The sequence below is a fragment of the Heterocephalus glaber genome, unplaced genomic scaffold, assembly GCF_053883595.1.
Source record: "Heterocephalus glaber isolate CG9 unplaced genomic scaffold, H.glaber_assembly_v1.0 deba00001004, whole genome shotgun sequence".
Classification (NCBI taxonomy): Eukaryota; Metazoa; Chordata; class Mammalia; order Rodentia; family Bathyergidae; genus Heterocephalus; species Heterocephalus glaber.
The window spans coordinates 9,963,556-9,987,698 of record NW_028258179.1 but is presented as its reverse complement, the minus strand read 5'-3'; the positions used below and the strand labels follow the sequence as shown (position 1 = coordinate 9,987,698).

The 24,143-nt window shown below is 56.7% G+C and overlaps 1 protein-coding gene and 1 pseudogene across 2 annotated transcripts in view; both read right to left on the bottom strand.

The window, feature by feature from the left end:
• Twist2 (twist family bHLH transcription factor 2) overlaps positions 1-24,143 on the bottom strand; it is a 44,225-nt gene that overhangs the window by 6,276 nt on the left and 13,806 nt on the right. The gene's annotated exons all lie outside the window — the stretch shown is intronic.
• On the bottom strand, positions 4,995-22,196 carry LOC101702645 (ubiquitin-like modifier-activating enzyme 1 pseudogene; annotated as a pseudogene).

Sequence of the window (24,143 nt, the reverse complement as noted above, 5' to 3'; positions counted from 1 at the left end):
AGCTCCGAATCGTCCAGGATGCCTGGAGGGACAGGAAATCACAATGTAACCAGTGTGGACTCCAGCCCAGCCCCACAATGAGGAGGAGGTCAGAAATGTCTCCAAAATGAGGAAACTGAGGCAAAGGAGCCATGAGGAGCACTTGCCGGGGCTTGCAGGTGGCGGGTGAGGTGTGGGCCTCTTCTGCTGACCACTGAAGGCCAGGAGGAAGGGCAAGAGGCAGGCTGTTCCCTCCCTGGGCAAACGCACACCGAGAAGCAGCAGGACTTCTGAGATTAACCTCTTTACAGGGTTCCGCGGTGGGCCCTGTGCCCTTCCTGCCGCGCCGGGGGTCCCGACCCTCTAAAGAGCTATGTGGAGCACTCTCACCTGAAGCAGCAACTGGGGGCAGCCCCTCCTGGGGCCCCTCTGTGGGCTCCCGGGCCCTCTATTGAGAGTGGACTGGGAGCCACAGCCACATGCTTCACATTAGGCCAGCAAGAGGCCAGGAGGCCCGGAGGCTCGGGGGTCTTTCTGGGTGTGTATGGGGGGCTGCCCCTTCCCCACTGGAGAGCCTCCTCCCAGGAAGGACAGGTGGGGGAGAAGCCCCCACACCCAGAGTTCCCAGGACCCCGGTGACCAGGGCGTCTCCTGCCATGCAGAGAATGCCCAGTGCCACCTCTCACAATCCCTTTGCCCTCGAGGATTTCCAGAACCAGGGGCTTGGGGACAAGGTCCTGTGGTGGGGCTGCTGACCCTGGGTGCTCCTGGGGACAGCAGCCTGTGTACACCCCGAGCTACGGCCATCTCCCATGTCCTGTGTCCCCCCCCCCGCCCCAGCATGCTTTGGGGCACCAGGCTCACAAGGGACCTCTGCATGGGGTTGGGGGAAGCTGGGCGAGGACAGCGGTGGCCTGGTCCTCCGTCCCTCCCCCTGCGGGACTCACGCCGGGTCCCCAGCTCTCCTGCAGGCATGAGGAAGAGGAATCCTGTGGCTCTTTTTCCAGTTCCTGAGCGGCCTGCAGCAGGGGGTCAGCCAGGCCTCGAACCAACCGGGAGCCAGCTGGGCGTGGCCTTGGGACTCTGGCTGGCAGTCATGGCCATCTGAGGAGAAGTCGGCCCACAGCAGCCGGGGCAGAGGGCAAGCCGAGCTCTACTCTGCCTGCAGAGTCCCCAGGGCCCCAGGTGCTGGCTCCGACCACCCCACGGGGTCTCCCGCCTGGGAACTTTCCCAGTGCTGCCCGAGTCACAGGAATGCCACAGGGAGCGCTCTGGGTTCCAGAGCTGGCAAGGAGGGAGGAGCCAGGCGACAGAGGGGGATCTCGCCTCTTCCGGCACCTGGGGCCTCTAGACCCAGGGCTGCGTCACCAGTGAACTATGACTTTCTCAGATGTCCCCAAATCTGCTCCCAATAAAATGCAGGGGTGATGAAGGCAGAACAGAAGGTCACCCTGCCGAGCCCGACTTCAGGCTAGTGATGACAGAAGCCCCTTGCGAGACCATCAGCTGATGGTGTCACCTCAGAGGTGCAGGGACCAAGCAGTCACAGGCCACCGGGTGGGCAGAGCAGGGGCCAGCGCTCAGTCCACCTGCAGCCACCACGCCAACACAGGAGCCCAGCCGGGCACGCAGAGGACGTGGCAGGAGGAGTGAGCACAGCCTCCTCTAAGCTGCAGATGTCGGGTATTTTACCCCAGCGCTGGGAAAGTTGTCCGATAAAGATGATTCTAGCAAGCACGTAGTAAGTGTCCCAATAACAGTATAATAAAAGCATGGACAGGACCACAGCTCTTTTGCAATGAGATATGTATTATAAACATAAACAAATAAGTGATGTAATGAAAGTGTAGTAAGCAATCTAACGAAGCTATAAAAAGCGACAGGATAGAAGTTTATCATGATTCACTCACCGTGGGGAACTGGTAATGTGCAAAACACACTTCCTTCCTTCCTCGCCCTGTGCCCTTCCCTTCTTCGACTTCTCTCTCGCTTTCGGTCTCCTTCCCATTTTCAAGATCTATCTCTCTGGTTCCTGATGTCTACCTGTCATTGTGCTCCCTAATGTATTTGTACAGTGCTCTGGCTTTCTCATATAAGAGAAACCATGTGACAGTTAAGCTTGTGCATTTATTTCATTTAACATTATCATCTCAATGTGCATTCGTTTTCCTACAAATGGCTCAAATTTAACCTTCTGTATAGCAGAGTAGTGCTCCAAACACATATTAATAAAAATAAAAATCTAAAAGAGGTACTGAGAGGATGGGAATTTCATTTCCGGGGTGTGAGGGGCACCTCACAGAATTCAGGGCCGGAGCTGATCTCTAAGGCTGTCTGGCCCCAGTGCAGGAGGTGCAGAAAGGTGAGGTGAGCCAGGGGAGCAGAGCAAGTGAGGACTTGGGGGTGGGAGAGCAGTCACTCTGGGGGCCCCAGAGCTTGCCAGGACTCCAGGGAGCCAGTGCCAAGTGTGGGGACCACAGGCACGCTGGGATCTGCACTTCGGGGGTGACTCTGGCTGGGAAGGGGGAGACCCCTATGGGGGCCCCCAGAGGAAGGAAGTGAGGACTCAGAGACAGCTAAGGGTCCGCAAAAGGCCCAGCTGATCAGCTGAATGTTCAGGTGGTGAGGGGTGATGGAGGGCAGAGCCTGGGCAGTGGGAGGGTCATGACCCAGGAACTAAACAGGGCCCATGGGAGGGAGCGCACACAGCTTTAAGGTCATTGAGCAAGGGGTGCACATGGGCAGGGCAGGCGGGCTCCCCAGCAGGTTCTTGGGCTTGGAACAATGCGACCCTCCCCTCAAAGGCTAGGGAGCTGATCTGCTAGGATCTGAACCCAGGTCCTGGACTCCAAAGATGGGCTCAGGAACTGGAGGATACCGATATTTAGGGGGAGCAGTGGGCTGAGGTCTGGGAATGGGCAGTCAGGTGAGGGCAGGGTGTGTGAGGGAGGCCGGAGGGCAGTGCCCCCTGCTGGCTGGAGGACCAGGCATGCTGGGGGGTCCAGGACCCAGGGCCTGGGCAGGAAGGGAGTGCGGGAGGAGGGAAGGCCCCCTAGGAACAGGGTCCACACACTGGGTGCACACCGCATGTGTCCAGAGCCACGGGCCACGGTGGCCCATACCTGGCACGACACAGGTGTCCTGGGGTCCACACCGCAACACAAATGCATGCAGGCTCTGTGAGACGCCAAGCAGGCATCCAGAACACCTCCCACGGTGCCTGAGGCACTGCGTCAGGACAGTGGGGAAGGCTCTGAGGTCACCTCGCTTGGACAGTTTAGAGGGAGGCATCAAAGAGCTTTGAATAATGACTTGACTAGCAAGGGAGTGATGACAATGTCACCAGTGCCAGCTTTCATTCTGTAGTTCTCCTGCCTTAAAAAACTAGGTAGGCTGAGGCAGGAGGATCACAGGTTCAAGCCCAGCCTGGGCAACTTAGTGACCTAGGAAAGACTCTGTCTCAAAGTAAAAAAATAAAAGAGGAGCTGAGGATGCGGCTCAGTGCTACACAAAAGCAAGAACCAACCAGTCTATTTTTAAAACATCAAACTGTTTACAGAAATCACTGTTCTACATCTATTTCACTGAGCAGCCTTTTTCCAAACGACCGAGATAAAAATCAGTTATTTTTGAAATTTTATGCATCTATTCTCCTACACTCAGTACAATGCAGACACCTTCAAGGGATGGCAAGAACCATACCCCGATCCAGCCCTGGTCCTGCCCAGCTCTGGGTACCCAGGCCCTCAGACAGGTAGGTGTGGTGGTGCTTTGGGGTACCTCGGAAGTCTCCCCCAGCTCGCAGGGCGTGGTCCACTCAGCCAGCAGTCTTTTCTGCAGCAGGGCCACCCTTTGGCCTCCCAAGCGTCGAGTCCGTGGCCAGTGACTTTCAGCCCACTTCACACCCTCCGCGCCCTGCACCGCATCTGCCTGCAGAGAAACGCACCCCTCGGAGAAGGAAGGGCCTGCACACGCTGGGGAAGGCGCGCCCTCTGCTCCAGCAGCCTCTGATGCTGGTGGGAAATAACTTACTGGGGGGGTCAGTTTTGAAGGCAGAAGCCGGTGAGTGCACCGTGTACAACCCATGCAGGATGGGTGAATAAGGAGGAGCCCTCGGTCCCTATGGGCGCCTGGGCGGCAGCTGAGGCCCCAGGGCCACAAGAACAGGTGAGAGCGCCCTCTGGAGGGTGCGTTCTGGCCAACATGCACTGCAAGGGCACAGCACGAAGGCTGGAAACTTGGCCACCAGTCCCTGACAGAGTGCCAGTGTGCAGCTCAGCCATCCTGCCTTGTGCAGTGCATGAAGCACAGCTACACCTGCATGGCCCGGTTCCCCTGAGCCAGTGGCTTCTCTGGGGATGGAAGGACATCATGCTGAGCACCACAGGACAGAAGGCAGAGAGGCAGAGAGGCAGAGAGCCCCACAGGCACAAGAGCAACCCGCTCTTCGGGTGTGAGATCCTACCTGCCAAGGCACCCGGAGTGAGGAGCCCTGCCTCAAGGGTGGCCCTGGCCTCTGGGCTTTCACCTTCCTCGCCTCCGCCCTCAGGGCCTCCACACGCCTTTCCTGGCCGGAGCCTCCTCCCCCTGGGTCTCAGCTGTGGCCCCTGCCTGCCACACCTTGCAGATCTGCCAAGCAGGGATGCCTGACACTGGGCATTCCGGACACCCGAGAGCCGGGGGCCTCCGGGCCAAAGTCAAGGACAGGGGCAGCTGGCAGGAGGGAGAAGCTGCAGCACCGTGAGGATGCTGCTGGGCCTGGAGCTACAGGTGGTCACAGCCAGCACCAGGCTGTGCCCTGGGCCGAAGGCCACAAGGGTCATGCGGTCACTGGGGGGGGCTCAAGCCGAGGGCGCGTCCTCCGCAGTGGCTGCTGGAGGCCCCTCCATCACGGCCCACCCAGGGCCGAGGCTCCGTGCTCCGGAGGGCCCGGCCCCACTCAGCAAGGCTCTGCGGAGCAGGGCTGCAGGCTGCTAGCAGCCCACACACTGGTACCTTGTCGCCTTTGCCAGGTGAGAGGACACGGGGCTCGGGGAGCCTCAGCGTCAGCCCCGCCCAGGAGGGGAAGGGCAGGCTCTGGGGAGCAGCCTGACCCTGACAGCGCTCAGGCTCTGGCCCACACGCTCAGCTCAGGTCCTCTCCCCACCCGCCCGGGCGACGCCAAGGCCCTACGGGATCCAGAAATATGCTCCCTACTGCCTGATGAAAGACGTTGATGTTCCTGGATTGAAATGCCACGTTTATAAATTGTGGCATATTCAAGTATGCCCTGCAGTATTTCTTTTATTTTCAAAGTCTTTTTTTTTGTTTTGAGTAAGAAAATACAAACCTAAACTTTCCTGTATTTTCTAAACAGTGAATTTTTCCAGAACAAGAAAATAACATGAATGAGAAATGACTGTGCATATATACACGTCTCTGGTCACATTTCTGGAAAAAGCCCTAAGTGGGAAACCATTTCCTGGGTCACGTGGCATGTACCACGCATTCCTTCTTTGTTTCTGCAAGTCCTCTGAAGTCACTCAGTATCCTCCCCCTAAGCTGAGGGCCATCAGCACAATGGGCTTGAACCCCGCCCCCGAAAAAGCTTCCTTCATGTCCTAGAGGAAGTGCGGGCCTCTGCCCTGCCCAGGGGGCTGGAGCAGGGGTCGAACCTGTGGGGTGCAGCCTGGAGCAGGCAAGAGGGTGGCCAGGGACTCAGAGGGCCCCGGGGCCTGCATGGCACCCTGGGCTCGCCTCGCTGGCCCAGGAGGGTCAGCCTCGCTCCCCACCCCTCTTCAGAGTTCCTCCTCATGTGGCCTTCACCCCTGTGGCCTGTTTGCCCTCCCCCAGGACTCCAGGGAGGCTCCAGCTGGGCCTGACAGGCTCCCCTCTCCTGAGCATCCAGCTGTTCTCATGACAGCCCAGCCTCCCTCTGCATCCTTCTCTCATCTGTACCACGGCCCATACCAGCTGCCCTGCAGTGGAAGACGCCAGCCCACGGCAGGTGCTCAGCTGGTGTTAGGAAGTCTGTAATGAGCACATGCGTTTCAGAGCAGTCACTGGCAACTGAGGCCATGGCAGGGAGGGACAGGATACCACGTCACCAGGGCCAACTCACGGGGACTCTGGGTGGCCACTCACTGCAGGCTACGTAATTCAGGCAACCACAGAGCTGCATGGGCAAAGGGACCAGAGAGACAACTGGTACAGAGGGCCGCCCTTGGGTATCCATGGTGACAGGTTCCAGGACCCTGAGGATGCCACAGTCTCGTGCACTCAAGTCCCTTACATGAAACAGAGGGGCTCTCACATGTAACCCACACACGTGCTCCCGCAGACTTGGAATCATCTCCAGATTCCTCCTCACTCCTAATGCAATGTAAATGCTCTGGAAATATTTGGTATCCTGCACTCTTTAGAGAGAATGATGACAAGAAAAATCTGTATGTGTTCAGGACAGACAAAAATTAGTTTTTGAAAAATTTCAATTCTACCTTGGCAGAATGTGCAGCTGTAGAACACACCCCATATAAACACAAGACACATTTCTTCTCTAAGAAGGGCCACCTATGCCCCGAGTTTGCTCAGGTCTTTACTTCCTGAACCCACGGTTTGAGGGTTTACGCACATGCTCCCAACTGGCCCACAGCCCAGAACCAGCCCAGTCAGACCTGCCCACTCTTCTCAGTGGGCTCCCATGGCTCCTCTGCGGGATCCAGCAGTCTAGGGGGGCCACAGGCCAAGGCCGGGGGGAGAAGGAGCCAGTGCAGCCCTGGAAGTGGGTGGTGAAGCTGTGGCCAAGGAGGACATCGGATCATCCTCAGAGGGCAGTGGGGCACGGGAGTGTCGGAGGGCACCTTGGGTTCCCTTGTCTCTGGCAGAATCAGCCTTGGCAGTTATTTGTGGGAGTCACATACACATAGCTGTATATTTCTCAAATATTCCTATCCATTTTTCATTGATACTAACAATATTTCTGAGTTTGAAAGCCAGAAATGATGACTTTTATTGGAAAGATCTAGAGATACCGAACAAAACCTTGAAATTAGCAAAGCTAGGAAGCTAGCCAAAGACTCCAATGTTTGCACAAAATTCTACAAAGTCAGGGCTAGAACTCCTTATGTGGGAATCATCCTTCCATTAACACCCATTATGTGTTTGATTAAGATTTGGTCTCCATCTGAACATCCTATAGTGAGTTCTTTCGTCAGGATGGACCCTTGAATATGCAAAATGGCTTCAGCACCAATGTTCATAAGTGAAATCAGCCTTCTACTTTAAATCCTTGATCCCAAAATCCACCTTCTCTTTAAGGTCCTCTTTAATCAAGTTTGGTCAATAAATAGATGTAATGCAGATGTTCTGTGTAGCTTTAAAGAATTCAGGTTGAATTCATTTCAAAACAAAACACTATCCTGCAATCAAGTAAAAAGGACAAAAGTCAGCTGACTGAGGGAAATCTCACCAAAACCTAAGTGGGGGCAAGACTCTGAAAATCAGCTCATAGACCCTGAACCAAAGAAACTTCCAATCATGCTTAGGAAAAGTGCAAAATGCTTAGTCCTTCTCAACTTTCTGAGTTACTTTAAGAAAATGGAACACAGAGACCCACATGTAGTAAGCAAACCAATGAAGCCAGGGTTATACTTTACAGTTTGAAAGGAAAGTCTAACAATTGTAAAAACTTTGGTGAAAAGTGCCTTTAGAAAGGAGGCTCTTCAGGTGTGAATTTTATTTTATTTATTTATTTTTTCTGGGTTAATACGTTTTTATTAGGATCCAGGTCCCAAATAAGGTAGAAAGCAGCGGCAAGAGGGGATTCGGTAGGGCTGATAAGGGAACACCAGGCTTGGCTGGGCCATCCCCAGAGGCCAAGTGGGAAGCTGAGGAAGGGTGGGGCCAGCCTCGGGGGTGCACAGGGGCCAGCAGATGGCGGGTGGAACACAGGGCTCCTCCGCGTCCTCGCCGCTCCTGGCGTTGCAGCTTAGCTCAAGCACCAGCGCCCGCCCGCACACGGTGGCCCAGCTTCTGCTTAGGGTTAGGGTTACGATTTCTGTCATCGGCTGATCCGACCATTCCTTGAGCTTAGCGGCTGGCATGAAGAAGGAACAGAGCATGGACACACCCTGACACAGCATGGTGACCTCTACTTTGTGCTCTGTCTTTAAAGTCGTCAAGGAACTGTTTGAGGGCCATCTCCTCCCCATCAGCTGCAGCCCCCAAACCTCGAAACGATCCCACAACATCCATTCTTGGTCACAGTACTGGTGCCGTGATGCTGCCAGGGGTTCGGAAAAGCTGAAGAAGGGTAATGCCAAGATGAGGAACCAGTTCTTGTAAGAGCCAGGTTTTCGGTGCCCCTGTACTACCCTGTACAGCTCTGGACACACCAGGCCAACCACAGCGGCTGTGGTCCTGGCAATGGCTGGGAGGGTCTTCCCTGCAATCAATCAGCTTGCTTTTGTGCTGGTCTTCAGGGGGAATGCCACAGTGTTCTGCCCAGAGGCTGGATGCAGCCACAATGAAATCCATATGGAAGTTGCTGTCATCATCCTTCTCAAAGTCAATGGGGTACACCTTGAATCCAGGCAGCTTGTCAGGGCGAGGCAGCGTGGCCTTGAGCTCCTCTAGGCAGCCGTCATCAACAGAGGCCTTGGCGCTCTGCAGCTCCTGGTCAGAAACATGGATCTTGACGCCAGACTCAGGGACCTGCACAGACTGCAGGAGTGTGGCCATGGCAGCTCAGTCCTGAGAGCCCCTCAGCCCATAGGTCTGGGCAAACAGGCTGGCAGCAGCCATCACACAGTTCAGATCCAGAGGATTGGTGACATCAAAGGTCAGTGGGTGGGGACAGCATTTGGGCCCAGACCAGAATGGAGCCCTGAGCTTGTGAGCTGGTCAGGAGGGAGGTTGTCCAGGAGCTGCCGGAAGTTGTTGGAGTATTGGGTGTGCCAGTGGTGGCAGCTCCAGGTCACGAAGTCGGCCCAGGTCTGTGGTCGCTGTAGCACCAGGCTGCGTTGAACAGCCTCCAGCACTTCCAATGGCCAGGTACCCGCCAGCCAAAAAGCGCTGCACAGACTTGGGGTCTGTGCGGTACTGGTTGGCGTTTTCTGCTGGCTGCTTAAAGAGACCTCCAAACTCATCACGAGCCCGTGAAGGGTATGCTCAGTGGCAATGATAAAGTTTGTCAGGGTACAGATGGGAATAGACTTCTCTGGTGGACCCTGGCTGGAGCTGCATGACTGTTAGGAAGGGGTCACCACCTGTACAATGCCCTTGGTCCCCAGCGTGCCTGACTCCAGCAGTGGCTTCCGGTAGTAAACACAGCATCTGTCCATGTACATGCAGGCATCTACACTGTCCAGGGCACTGGCCACACTATTTAGGTTTTGGAAAAAATCATCATCGTAGATGCGCTCTGTGTCAGGGGCCACACGGTTCTGGTGGCTTGTCACCCGGACGTGCAGATTCATCTGGCACACGGTGGCAGTGGCTGTGTCTGACTTTAACTTCGTGACATCCAGGCCACAACAGAAACTGTCGGTTCAGATTTGATTTCTCAGTGGTGTCCATGTCTGTGACAATAACTTCTCTGCCTTCCCCGCAGCCCAGCCCAATCATGGCAAAGTTCTTGAGCAGCTCACAGCCAAGGGACCCTGCACCTACCAGGAAGTGCTTCTGCTTGCTCAGCTTCACTTGCAGATCTGAGCCAAACACAGCCACCTGCCCACCATAACGGTTCTGACAAGGGAGGCACTTCTCCCCTGTGAGCTCCTCTTTGTCCTCTGGCAGACATTCAAGAGCGTCAAAATACAGCCACTGCATGATAGGCATGAACTCCCCAAGCAGGCCTTCATGACCTCCTGGGCAGCCAGGCCCCCACTGAATGCATTTGTGGGTGCCAGACTCCCAGCAGCCACATGGGCTGGGTTCCAGATGAGTCCTCATCCAGGCTGTCCTGCTACACTGCTGGCAGGGCTCTCGCATTCACAGCCTGGGCTAGGGCCACCAGTTCGGTCGCTTCCTCCTCACTGGGGGGCCGAGGGGGCTGGCTGTGCTGAGCACAGGACTGGTGTAGGGTCTGGAAGCCCATGTGCGGCTGGGCAGGGCGAGAATACTTGGTGAAGTCTGTCATCACAAACTCAGGCTCTGACGGTGAGGCTGGCAAGGATCTAAAGCTAAACTGCTCAGGCACCTTGACCTGACTGGCAATGCCTCCACAGATGTAGTTGGAGAGTTGGAGGTGTCACAGATGCTAAAGGTATAAGGACCCAGCACTTTGATCTCTACGGGCTGATTTCTGTTGCGCTCAGTCATGCCCTGTACTTTGGAAAAGGACACGAAGTCGCCACTCTCAGACCCATGTTGGGCCTCATCCAGACAGGTGACCACAGCGGGGTTGTCCTTGGTGACCACAGCAACCTCAGCTCTGAGTGGCTGTGAGAACCATTTCTTCTCCAAAGTCACGGAAAAGCTGCCCAATAACCCTTAAGTGTCTGCTACCACCAGCTCAATGCCATGGCTGTGACAGAACTCTCCCCTCACAGCTGGTCCTCCAGAGGGCTACTGGTGAGGACCACCACCTGGAAGCCACTAAGAAAGTCCTCAATGAGGGCCCAGTGTAGGCAATGACCGGCACATGGCTGTTGGGCTCAGCAGGGCAGGGCTGTGTCACCTCAGAGCTTTACCGATGTCTTCCTCTCGCAGGTAGAACTGAGAGGAAAGGTCAGCCCACTGGGCCGTGCCCTGGTCATGTAGGGTGACAGCCTTGACCCCACCAAGGATGATGTCCTTAGTGATCTCCACGCCCAGGCCGCACAGGCCTGAGACCAAGACACTGGATGTCTGATTCGCTTCACTGCCTCACGGCCCAACACATACAGCTGCCGGGAGTAAAGGCCCTCATCTATGTCTCCTTCATTGCTGTTCTTCGCCATTCCGTTGGTTGGCACTGAGGGCACTTCAGACAATATGGACCGGGCAGGGGAGCAGTTAGAACCTGACTTTGGATCAGGACCGGACACCCGACGTTTCTTGGACAGTGGTGAGCTGGACATCCCCTGTGCCTGGCGGAACCCTCACCTTCCTGCTGGAGATGAGCTGAAGCCACAGGCCAACAGGAGAGCAAACCACCTCGGTCTTGCAAGAAGGACTAGAGTTTGGGGGTGTGAATTTTAAATGACTCACTTCACACAGCTTTCCCAAGGCAAAGCACACCTATATACGGTTTTCAAGACAACAGGAAAGGGATTGTGAGTTACAGGGTTGTTCTCCTCTGGTAAGGCCAAGTCAGGCTCTGCTGCAACAAGCAAGGCCTGGATCTCAGTGGTTAAGTCACGGTCGTCCCTGCTCATCATTCCGGTATGCAAGCACACTGTTCCACAGGGTCATGAAGGGACACAGGCTGGCCCGAGTCCTGATGGTCACAGAACTGAACCGTCTGGAACCCATGGCTTTAGGCTCTCAGGATGACAGAAGAGAGAACACAGTGGTGCATGTTGGTTCTTCCATACTTAACCAGGAAGTACTGATGTCACTTCCTCTCAAAGCTCATCGGCTAGAATTAGTCTCATGGCCCCACCTACCCACAGGGATTAGGAGAAGTGGGAAGAAGAGACTCAACTTGTGAGTGTGTTACAAAGTGTGCTTCAACTGCCAAAGTAAGTGTTCCAAACAAAATAGTAATCTATACACAGATTTTTGGGAGACGGTCTAATAATGTAAATAATCTCTGCCAAATGCCAGGACTCTGTTCCTGAAAATTAGTGCAGCAAGGTCATGGCTGGGGGAATCCACGTATTAGAGGATCATCCTGGAAGAGAAGTTAACTTATTTAAAATGTTCATTAAAATCACAAGAGCAAACCCTCGGCCAGAAGTGTGCCCTGTGTGTCCCATTCCTCCTCCAGGACACGACGCTGTCCATGGCCCTGTGAAGGTGCCGAGCCTGTGTCCAGCTGGCTCCTGTGGTGGGGCGAGGCTGAGTTGCTGGTGGCCTGAGGCTCTCTGGAAGAAGCAAACCCCACAGACACCCTGAGGCTTCTCTGTCCCAGGTTACAGCAAAGTGCTCTGTGGGTTCTCAAACATCGCTCAGTATCCACTTCTGCCCGCGCACTACGATATTAGATTTCCCTCGCCTTAAGATGGCTGCTACATAAAATGGCAGCCTTCTCCTTCCCATAATACCCTGCTTCCCACTTAAAAATATGGCTTCGCCCACCAAAAAACAACCTTCTTCTTGGCAGCATGCCCCCATTCCTGCCAAGAGAGTAACCTAATACTTGCTCTCCTCCTAACAACTAGTGACGTCACAGGCTCCTCCAGTCCCTAGCCACTACCTCACTCAACCCCACCCCAGCTCCCATAAGAAGCGCTCCCCGTCCAGGCCATATTGCTTTTGTCTCTCCTTTGTTCAGAGGCAGCCTGGCAGATCGTCCCTGCAATAAAGGCTTGTTGTGGCCTGGTTTGGTCTTGGTTTTTGGCTCTTTTACCCGACATAAGCTACCGGGTTTTGTAGCTGTTTTGTACCCACATCTGGAGACAGCACCTCAGCTTGGCTGATTCCAGGTCTTGCTCAGGATCTCTAGACCTCCACTCTGCTCTTTCCGATCACAGCAGTCGTTGTTTCTATTGCTTCCCAGGGCTTCCAGCGGGGACAGTACTGCAACTGTGACAAAGCCACATGAGCATGGCCTCGTTTGTCTTGCAGGGTGTGCTGCCATCGCCTCCTCCTCCTCATCGTCCTGGCTGGTGGAGCTCCTGCCAGGTGAGAGATGTGGCTATGCGGCTTTGGAAGTCTCTCCAGGGGAAGATCCTCTGCTTATGGGAATCTGAGAGCAGAGCCCCACGGACCACACGCATGGCTCTTCCCTTGTCACACCTGCCTGCCCTCCACCCAGCCCTGCGTCCCCTCAGTCTGTTGCCCATGGGACAGCAGGCTGGATGCATGTCACACAAGATGGCGTCCAGGAGTCACACAGACCCTGAACACCCTGAGCGTCCGGAAGACAGCCCAGAGGGGCAGCTCCTCAGATTGGGGGTGTGGAGACTCTGTAGTTGAAGATCACATATGTGTGTGCTCCTCTTTAAAGCTCTGGCAACCCTGCTAGCACCTCTGGAGAAGAGCTTTGACTTCTCCTCACATCTTTCTTCACACAGGAGAGAGCATCACCGAAACTTTTTAGTGAACCAAAAGGATATGGAAAGAAACCATTTACCCCACACACCGTCTACCTTAATCTTGGGTACTTCAGTTGCTGAGCTGAAGACACGACTCATGCTGACAGAGCCAGGCCCTTTATTTACAGGGAGTGAGAGGCTCACGTCACTGGCAGCCTGAGACGCTGACAGATTTTAGAATAAAGTCCACCGCGCATCTTAACGTGCATTTTAAATACACTTTTCAAATGTAGAGAAATTGGCTCCATTTAGAATATGACGCAGATGAGCCCTCGCCTCCCCAAGGCCAGGGGGTTTATTCTCGGGGATCTCAGTGATGAGGCCCCACTGCTACTCTCCACACTGAGGACCACTCGGTGCCCCAGACACCTGTGAGGCGCACCACGCAGTCTCAGACACCCATTGTGGGTGGCAGGCAGGGGTCGCCGAGGAACCACACAGCCCTAAGGGCAGCTCTCAGCGTGTCCAGGACTGAATGCAGCCACCTGAGCCAGCACGGTCATCAGGGCTTCGGCACCTCGGGGCCCTGGAAGGAGCTGGATCTGCAGCCCCACTGCCCTCATGAGGCCTCTGATCGTCTACGTGACTCAAGAGGGCTGAGAGGCAGGGCAGGGGACGAGGGCTCCGACTCCACACTGCGCCCAGCTGCCCTGAGCTTCCGGGGGGCAAGTGGTCAGCAGGGGCTCCGTGCCACATGCACTTTCTTCCAGGGGAGGACTCACCACTGAGTGTCCAGCCTCCCTCTGCTGCTACCCGTGCCATCCCCAGCGGCTGGCATGGCCTGGCTGGCCGTGGGTTTGGGAAGAGTGACGGACGGTTTCGCTGCTCAGCTGCTGGCCTCTCCCTCTGGTAGAGGAAGCTGGTGGCAGGGGGGACCCCACTCCATGCAGCTCTGCCAGCACAGGGCGAGGCTGCGGGTCCCCTGTGCCAGTCTCTATCAGTGCTGCGGGGGCACCTCTATCACGCACCTCCGCACCCAGGCAGGCAGAAGGAGCCATCCACTCCTTGCACGCAGCCCTGCTGAGCAGCCTGGGCCAGGGAACCACATCCTTGACCCTGCTCTGGAATTCTACCAGGCCTAGCGTCTTCTTCTGGGCCTGAACCCTGGACGTCGCTGGCACAGCTGGGAAGCAGTTTCAGAAGCCAGCTCTGGAGCTGGCCATGGGCCCAAGGCCACGTGCTGAGGAGCTCCAGCCAGCAGAGCTCTCCTGTCTCACCTTCGCACTCCCTGTCTGGGGACCCTGGCCTGGACTCACCCCACACAAGCAGCCTGCACCCAGGGGCACTAAGTGGGTTTTAGGAATGGCTTGCTAGGGTCAAAGCCCCAGAAGTTTTTTTTTTCCCATACCAGGGATCAAACTCAGGACCTTGCACTTTCGAGGCAGGTGCGGCGCCACTGAGCTACATCCCCGGCCCTCAAGGCCCCAGAAGTTTAGCCCCTGGGCACTGATGGGGACTTCAAGTCAGGGCTGGCCTTTGGGGAAGAGCTCCAAGGGGAGGGGAGGCTGCAGGGAATCAGACAACACCAGCGGGAAGGCTGAGGCCACCAAATGCCACCCAGACAGCCTGAAAGCAGAGCACCGAGGGCGGTGCCCCAGTGAGTCTTAGCAGCCGTTAGTGAGATGTCGCAGAGATGCAAAGCGAGAGGACAGCCGCCGCGGGTGTGCACATTTGCAGCTGGGAAACCAGGACAAACAGCCCCATCTGCTTCTCCTTCCCCGAAGCACCCTGCTCCCCACAAGGCAGCGAGCCCCAGGTCCTCTCAGATGCCCTGGATCTGGGAATGGGGCTCCTCCTGCTCCCTCCTGCGGGGCTCCTGCCTGGCCAAGCTTCTAGAAAATCTGTTTGCTCAAATGCTAGATGTTTTCCCTGGTCTGTCTTTGAAATCTCAAGCCTTCTCATTCTCTTGGAATGAGAGGACGGGGAGCGATAAAGTCTGGGCTCAGTGTCCCTGCCTGGCTGTGTGGCCTGGCCGGTCCCTCTGCCCTTCCCTTCCTGCTTTTCCTCTCCTTGTTTCTCCTGCTTCACGTCAGCTAGCCCAGGGCCTGGACGGTGCACAGCTGTAGAAGTGAGTGCGAGTGGATTTTAAATCAGCAGAGAATTTTAGAAAGGAGTCGTGTAGTAAAAGACACCGTGTGCAAAGCTGGGATCCAGCCGGCTCCTCCGTGAACATGCACCCCACACTCCTCGGGAGGCAGTGCAGCCCACAGGGGCAGAGACAGCACCCCGTTCCCGCAACAGGCGGCAGCTTCAAGGTGCTGAACTGCCCCATGGGGCGCAGAGTAGGAGAGCACGGAGTGGCATGGCGGGTGCTCGGCATGCCCAGGGCCTGGGCTCTGTGGCCAGCACTGTGATAAAAAGAAAAATAGAAACTGGAGGCTCAAAACCAAGAAAGCTTAGCTTACCTTCTAGGATAAGTAGCAGAAAAAGGAACCCAGGAGAAAGAACCACAGAAGGAACAAGCCTGCCCACCTCACTCAGAGCCAGAAGGGACTTGACGACAAACTCCAGGGGCTCAGGGCTCACCGGGCCTGCCCCACTGAGATGCACACCTGGACAGGACACCTGTCCCCCGGGCCCAGCCCTCTGGAGGAGCTTCTCAGGAAGCACCATTTTATGTGGTTAAGAGGGGCTGTGCTCTTGGAAAACTTAAAATTGATGCTCACTTCCCAGGCCTGCAAACAAATCTGCCCCCAAAACCCAGCACAAATGGATCTCTGAGTTGCAAACAAAGCCGCTCCTCCAAGAAGACACTGCGCTCGGGGGCTTAGGCGTTGGTGCAGACCACTGGCTCCGGTCCGGGAGGCTGGGTGCCGGAGCTGGGCTGTGCCTCGGAGCCTGACCGGAGATGGGGACAGGGCTCAGTGGACAGCACGGCCGTGTCCCCGACAGAGTCCGCCCATGCTTCCCGGGGCCCCGTCCTGCAGGCCAGGGCACCCTGGCATGGTGAAGGACACCAGGCTTGTCACTGCTGTTGGGGCCACTGCATAAAAGTGGGAAAACGGGCTGAGCTGTTTTCCAGGCACCGTCGTGCTTAGCACCCTGGGAGGTTCTGAGAGCTCGGCAGGGAGACGTCATGCTCCCAGGGGACGTTCACACGGGACACTGGTTACAGTCGAAGACACACTGCCACACGCCCCCTTCACAGCCCTGCCCTGCGCAGAACATGCTCGTCCCACTGTCCTTGACCCTTTCCGAAGCAGCGCTGGTGTCCTCTTTCGCAAGTGTCTTTATGAGGAGGGATCAAAAATATGGTGAAAGCTGCTCCTAGTTCCAATCAGCGGAAAGGCTGGCTTGGAAAAACACGACAGAGCCCTCACCCACCGTATTCTCCAGACCGGGCACCGTGCAACCGGCTCTTCCCCAAAGTCACAATGACCAGGAAAGGGAAAGGATCTGAATCAGTTCAGGACATCGAGGCAGCCAGGACAGCTCAACTAAAGACCCTCACCAAAGGGGACTCCAGAGCAGCTTCGGACAGCCAGCAAGTGTGCTGACCACAGACCTGAGCCGAGTGCTGGTCTTGCTGGCTTGGCCTTCAGCACCCGACTGCCTGGCCAGCCCCACTGGAATAGGGGTGGGCATGGGAGGAAGGGGCATGAGAGAACTCTGCAAGCCACCTAATGCACTCCTTCCCCAGGAGCAGCAGGCCTGGCAGAGGGGCCAGGGCGCTGGCCAGAGAAGGCACCTGATATTCCTTGGACAGGGCGATCGGACAGCTCACGGCATCACGTGAGGTGATTCTGGGAAGGGCAGGGGGGCACTTGTGGTGATCACGTTTGCAGAGCAAGAGGGACAGCCTGGGATGTGGCCAGGCCGCCCCTCACTGACGGAGCACCTGCCCCTCCGCCCCCACTGAGGCCAACAGAGCCCTGACCCTGGGTGTCCTTGGGCCTCTCAGGATGTTCGAGTCCAGCTCAGGCAAGGTCAGATCCCTACAGGTACTTCGGGGAGAGCCAGGAAGATTCTGTGTCCTCTGAGACAGAAGCAAAACCACTTCTAGCCAGTTCGTGCCTGTGGAGTCTTCCTCCATCTTAAGGATATACTGCAACTTGCTATTATGCAACTAGATGTTAAAGAATTGTAGCCTCACTTTTCCCTAGTGGAGTTCCAGCCCTTTGACAGCACGATCGCATGCGCTCTAAGACGGGTTGCGGGGCACCACCGTTTTGTCACAGCGCTCAGGCCCCCGAGGCCGCATCCCCTGCTCTCAGCTTGGCCCAAGGTCACAGAATTAAACAGAATGAAACCTGTGCGGTCACTATCGGTCTTGGTGAAATGTGTGCCCTTGGCATTATCTCCTGAAAAACAGACTCCGAATTAGAGGAGAGCCAACCCCACCTGGGAGAACAGCAAACTGTTGCAGTTACCTGCACTGTGTCAGCGCCCACAGCCGCAGAGAGACGAGACCTGCGTCCCTGCCCGGTCCCTGACACTCACTGGGACCGGACGGGAGCGGCTCTGCCCATTCCATGGCCTCAATAAGCTCCCAGGCCTGCTGTGCTGGGGCACGGAGTCGCTGCTTGCCTTTCTGTTTCTACTCCTCGGCTGCCATTTAGCTCCAGATTGGAGAACTGCAGGAAGAAGGAAAGAGGGACAGGGACTCTGGGAGGCAAGATGCTCGCTGACAAACGGGCCTGGGGGGGATCTGGGTGCCGGTGACAGTGGGGTCACTGCAGGAAGGGTGCAGCTGGGGAGGGGTCCTGGGGCCGTGTGCCGACCGCCTGAGGGCGAGGGCGGCGAGGGCGACTCCTTAGCAGGCCCGGGCATCACCGTGCCTGGCCCACCTGTGCCCTCACATCACTGTCCCTCTCCCGGACCTGAGTGTGACAAATGTCATCCTGCTCCCGAGGGCTCCTTTATCCCAGCTTTGTCTGCTCCCTGACACCCCCAGTTTTCCTCGGTGCTCCAAAACACAGAGTCTGCTGCACTCCCCCGCCCCATCTCCTCTTCATAACATTCCCGGCTATGCCTGCCATCCCCGACTCCTAGGCACACCTGAGCGTAACCTTGTTGAATTAAAGATTTCGTTAAATAAATGATTTGGGAAGGAAAGCACACATCCACAGCGATACGTATTTCCAAACAGCCTCTTTGTAATCAGAGCGACTCGTTTAAAACCATACCCTGCTGGAGTCCCCAGCTGAGAGTTTTCCTGCCACCAGTGTCTCACGCTTCTCATTCAGCACAGGTGAGGTAGTAACCATTCCTTTGTTTTTGTGAATGCATCTTTTTGTCTCATTACAGGATCCAGTCAGTTACTGCTATTGCGCAGAAGAGTGTGTTTAAAATTTTACCTTCACGTAGGAACTGGAAGACACGGAGGCATGAGAAGAATGAAGATGTATTAGGTCCATGTCCCCCTCCCTTCAAGACTGTGATTGCTACATACAGCAAACACGAACTACAGTGAACCCCCAAGTTACGACTGGCCTGATATACAACTTGTGTTATGACCGGAATTTCAGTTTTAACTTACGACCAAAGTCTACATTACAACCCAAATGCTGGCTGCTTGTGCTTCCAGATGGTCTCAGATACAGATCTAACCCTTACAGAGTTCTGGACGGAACATGACAGCGTCCTCTCCTGCGTGGGGTTCACTGAGAAATCCTGGGCCAGGGTCTCTCTAAGGACACTGAGATCTGCCTGTGTACAGAAGAGAGACTCTGAGGGCTGTAGAGGAGCCTGAGCCCTCACTGACCAACTTGAGTTACAACCAGCCCTCAGGATGAATTGAGTGTGTAAATCACGGGTCCACTTTGATTTAAAACTTTTTAGTCTTTGGAACTGGCCCCCATCTTAATTTGGTTCATTAGTCCAGTGATTTAAAAATTATCTATTTTGGTGATGGGTCAGAGTAGAGTTCTTCCTGATTGACAGTCATATCATCTACTGGTAACATTTTTTATCTTTTGCTTTCCAACAGTCCTGTCTGTTTCTTTTTCTTGTTTTATAGAATACTTTAAAAGTTCAAAGCAATTGTCCTGACTTTGACACAGATGCCGGACGGCCCACTCGGTTTGGAAGGGGACGCCATCTGCGGAGGAAAGGGGGAGTCTGTTATAACTTGTGGAGATTTCAAATATCCCTAAGAGAGTTTAACATCAGAAGGATTTTTCTCAAATGCATTTTCGGTGTCCAGTGAGATGAGTATTTATTTTGCTTTTTGACTATCGATGTCAGACATCTGACTTGCATAAATGAGTGAAAGAACACAATTTAAATGCTTTTAACATATATTGCCAAAGTGTGTCTGAAATCCAGCAAAGCTGTCTACATTTTCAACTACCCCATTTTTCATAAATACGTGCCTTTTGTACCCAGTGCCATACTCTTTTGAAGCACTGCTGGGTGTATCGTTCCTGTGTTACCTAGAGTTTACCCTGAGCTCCCAGTCAGACACGTGGGTGGCAGGTTTTGGTGGCATGCCATGACAGCCTCCGGCAGGTCTGCACACTTTCCCTCTGACCTGGCTCCTGTCCTGGCGCGCACATCCAAGATGAGGACACAGTCTCGTTGCCCTTGCTGCATCCTCAGCTCACCCCAGTGGTGCCTCATCTTGGGGCCACCATGCTGGAAAGGAGAGGGATTCGCCAGATGCAAACTCCGAGCTGCCGTCCCTGTCCAAGGCCTTTCCTGGAACATGCTGTCACCATTTCTCCGGGCTCCATGCTTCCCAGCATTGAATTTCTCCAGCGTAAGGAGCATGACAGCTGCGAGGGTCCTCTGCTGCCATCAGACAGCCTGGTGCCGACTGCACTCATCCTGGAGGTCTGGCTGTCACTGCACCCCAGAGTGGGGGCTCTGGCCGTCCTCGTGCTCAGCCACCCCAGGATGCAGTGGCAGTGAGCCAGTGGCCTCTGATGAGCACGGCTCACCTCTGGCTGCATGGATGGGTTAAGGACTTGAACCCTGGCCTGGAACCTGAGGAGCCTGCCCTGTACCCCAGTCCCCCATCCCAGGGATGCCCCGCAAGCAACCACCTCCCTTGTCCTGTCCCTACTGCCTCAGATTCTTCTGAAGTCAGCTTTCCCTGAGGACAGGGATGGACTTGTCCAGGGGGTTTACCAGGGATCTGAGGCAGCTCTTCCAGAGGAGAAACATGCAGAAACCTGTGACCTCCGGAACTCGGCCAGGTGACCCAACACCAGGGGACCCGACCTGGCCTGACTTACGCACTGCCGTGACCCTGACGGGGTGCTGGGGTTGCTGGCTCTTCCTCGGCTCCCATCTGTTTGTAAAGTTCAGGCCACTGGAAGTTGACCTGTTCTAGGCGGTCAGCAGCTCTGGCTCCCAGACAACGAGCCATGCCCAGCCGCACGAGGATCAAGCAGTGGGTCCCTTCCCTGGGCTGCTTGGCCAGTGTCACATCCACGTCCAAGTTTCCACTTCGGTCTTTCACTGCATCCCTCTCCCCAAACAGGAAGGCTCTGGAGGCCAGGAACCCACCTGTCCCCGAGGGCACCCCAGTCTGAGGTCTCGGAAGCAGCCTTACCCTTGGCTAAGACCTGTGGCTGGACCTTCCTTTTTTCTGCAGTCAGGGCTTCCTGAAGGGAAAAATGTTCACCATGTCCAAGCCCAGAGCGAAAAGCACAAAAGCTGGGTCCAGTGTGGCCCGAGACAGTGACAGCCCCCACACGGCCACCTCCTAGGCCTTGGCCAGGTGGGGTCAGCCCCTCTAAGACATGGGAGAGCCCAGGGTGCCCGGCATCCTTTCTGCATCATTTCCTGAGCCTTCTGGTGGTAAGAGAAAGAGGCCCCTTCAGGAAGGGCTTGCTCTGTCCTCCTTCCCAATCCTCTGGTCAGCTTCTTCCTCGACCAGCTGCGTGCGTTTCTGCTCCTTCTGCATTCTATGGGGCATTAGCAGCGTCCCGTGGATGAGGACAGTGACCCGTAGGGAGGGTCACGCGTGGCAGAGGGACATCCCGAGCCCAGACCTCAGGCACGGGCTCCGTCTCGCCTGGAGGGCGGGTGAGATGAGTGCCAAGGGAGCCCAGGGCCAGGAAGTGAGGGACAGGCACGTGGGCTTCCCAGCAGATGCCCGCCAGGTCTTTGCAGCCGGACGGTTTGCTGGGCCCATCCTACGAATGTCCCTGTTTCCGCAGCGGTCTGGAGGTCATGGACACAGGCCTGGAGCACGCAGCTGGGGAACGGCTTGGCAATGCGGGCACAGGGTGGAGCTACCGCCCTGCGGATGCTGAGTCCCCATGGCTCGGCGCTGAGACGTAGACGACTTCGATGTGGTCTCTCCTGGGAGGGGGACACCGTCCACCCGGAGGCAGGTATGGGAGGTGAGGGTGCTGCACGTAAGCCTGATACGACAGAGGTCTGCAGAGAGACGACCCCTCCTCCCGGACGCCCCGAGGACGCCAGTCTGACCTCCGCCCTTCGCTGGTGGATTCCTCATTCACCTGACAAATGTGTCGAGCACTTTCATGTGCTGGGCTCCAAATAAGAGGCGGGGACCAGAGGGGAGCAAGACCAGCAGCTGCCGTCACCACGGGCGCCTGTGGGTGGGGAGGGAAGAACGGGAATAGAAATCTTGGTGCCGGCAAGGGGAAGGTCGGTGTGTGCGACGCTGACCACCTGGGGCATCTCTGAGGAGGGACATGAGCTGAGAGCTAAATGGAGAGCAGGCCCTGCCAGAAGGACTGGGGCCCGGGCCAGCGTGGAGTCCGAGGGCACACAGGAGGCGGGTGCGGAGCAGCAGCGGGAGCTGTGGGGACGCTGGCTGTCCTCCAGGGCACATCCCGATGCCAGCGTCCTGGGGGACACTACCTGGAGGGCGTGGTCTGCGCCGAGCACGCACCTCTGCACCCCTGGGGGGCCCCAGCCTGGAGGCCCAAGCTGGGGACACGGGGACAGACACTGCTCTGGCTGCTGGCTGGCTGCAGGAGGTGTGAGGCGTGGTCTGCCAGGATGGTCTGGGACAGCTCAGCACACGTCCAGATAACGGCCGTGGGGCTCCCACCTCACTCTGCAGAAGCCGCTGTTCCCCTCTCCGGCCGCCCCTGTGCCAGACCCAGCCTGGGAACAGGGACACCGCTGTGCAGTGGCCCCACCTGCGGGTAACCCAGGGCCCGGGCGTCACCCGGGAGAAGGTGGCCCTCTGGAAGGTCTCCCCGGCTGGGAAGGCAGGGGCTGAGGGCGGGGCTGGGGCGGGGCTGTCTCTGTAACCGGGAGATGAGGGCCGCCCTCCCGGCAGGGCCGGTCGCTCGGGAGCTCAGCGGCCAGCCGGGGCCACTGCTACCCAGACGCCTGGGCTCGGTCCTCGTGCACTACCAAGCTCAGAAAAGAAAAACCTAATCTCTTCCAACTGGACTTTCTGCCCTGGGCATCTTAATTTCACAGGCACTATTCTTCTTTTGTTCCACATTATTGGGTCTTAAAATGTCCAATTTAGTTACTTCGTGTTCTTTTGCCAAAGAACAGAAATCAGCGTTACAGGCGGAGGCGGAGGCGGTGGGACAGACCTGGGCGGGAAGTGCCGTGGCTGGGGACGCCCTCCCTCCCTCCCTCCCTCCGGGGCACTGGCCCTCCTCCTCTTCGGCCCAGCAGCCACAGCTGTCTTCCTGAAGTTCCCCGGAGCCCAGGGAGCCGTCCCCAGCCGCCCCCCCGAGCGAGCGTGAGGCGTGGCCCTCTGTGGTCCTGACCCCACTTCCCTGAAGAGCCGGGGTGCCGACCCTCCACACCCCTCCACACCCCTCCACACGTCCGTTGTCCGTCCGCGCATCTCCACAGGCGAAATGTCTCTTCCTGCCGCGGGCTGTGGTTTTTGTCTGGTGCTCTGATTTGGGTTCAGTTGCCGGGGTGCTCTAGACATCTGGACACTGATCGACCTTTCAGATGCGCGGCTTGCGGGATTGTCTCCCGCCGGCGGGCTGCCTCTCGGGCGACTGTGCCTGGATGCAGAAACCGCAAGGCCGGCTCAGTCCAGGCCCTCCCGCCTGTCTGATTTGCTTTTGCTGCCTGACTCCTGAACATTTCGTGAGACTCCTCGGTCGTGCTTTTTGAAAGGCACAGCCCCAGTCTCTGTGGCGGAAGGGAGCTGCAGCCGCTGCGCTGTGACATCTCTCCTCCCAAGGCCCTCGCCGCACTGTCCTGAGCCAGCTCTGTGCCCGCAGGTTTGCCGGCACTGACATCCTCCTCGCGGCCGCCTTCCTACCCCGACCGCTGTTCCTGATGGGCACCAGGCAGTAACGCACAGTGCAGCGTCACACACAGCGCACACCTGGCCCCCAGCCTGCAGGCACACAGCTGCCCCCAGGCGCACGTCAGTCCTCAGGGGCTCCTGTGCTGCCAGGCGTGTGCAGGGCATCCGGACAGGCACTCTCTACGCCTGTGGAAGGGGGCTTGCTGCCCTGTTCTCCCTCACAGCCCCTCTCTTTCTGGTGTCTCCCCTGCAAGGCTGGAGGATCTGGATCTGATCTCTCTCCCCCACGCCCACAGTTTCGGAGTTGTGACCCCTCCAATTTTGCAGCCCTCTGCCCTCCAATGTGTGCATGTGCACATTATCCCACCCACAGTCGATTGGTACCTGGACAGGCGCCCCTGGGTGACCCTGTGACCGGTGCCCCTGGGCTGCAGAGGGGTCCAGGGAGGAGGGCCTGGACTGTCCCCTGCTGGGCACTGCAAGCTGAGGGTCTGGGAATGTTCCACTACTGCGAGTGACACTTTGCTCACAAAGATGACGTGATGTAGACGGTGGGAAGTGTTCCGCACCTCTGGGCGATCATGGAACAAGATTCTCCATGGGGGCGCATTCCTCATACAACTCAGGGGAGTGGGCCGCATGCTCCTCCCCGATCTGCCTCCTCCTGGTCCCTGGATCTTTAAAGGCTTAATCTACAGGCATGGGCTTGGGTGGATCTCCCAGGGCCAAGAGATGTCCAGGCAGGCACCTGGGGCAGGGGCTGGGGCAGAAATCTGCCCATTTCTGGACCTGGGGCTCGGTGCCCAGTCTGCCAAGGTGAATCCCAACCCAGATACCAGGAGGCGGGA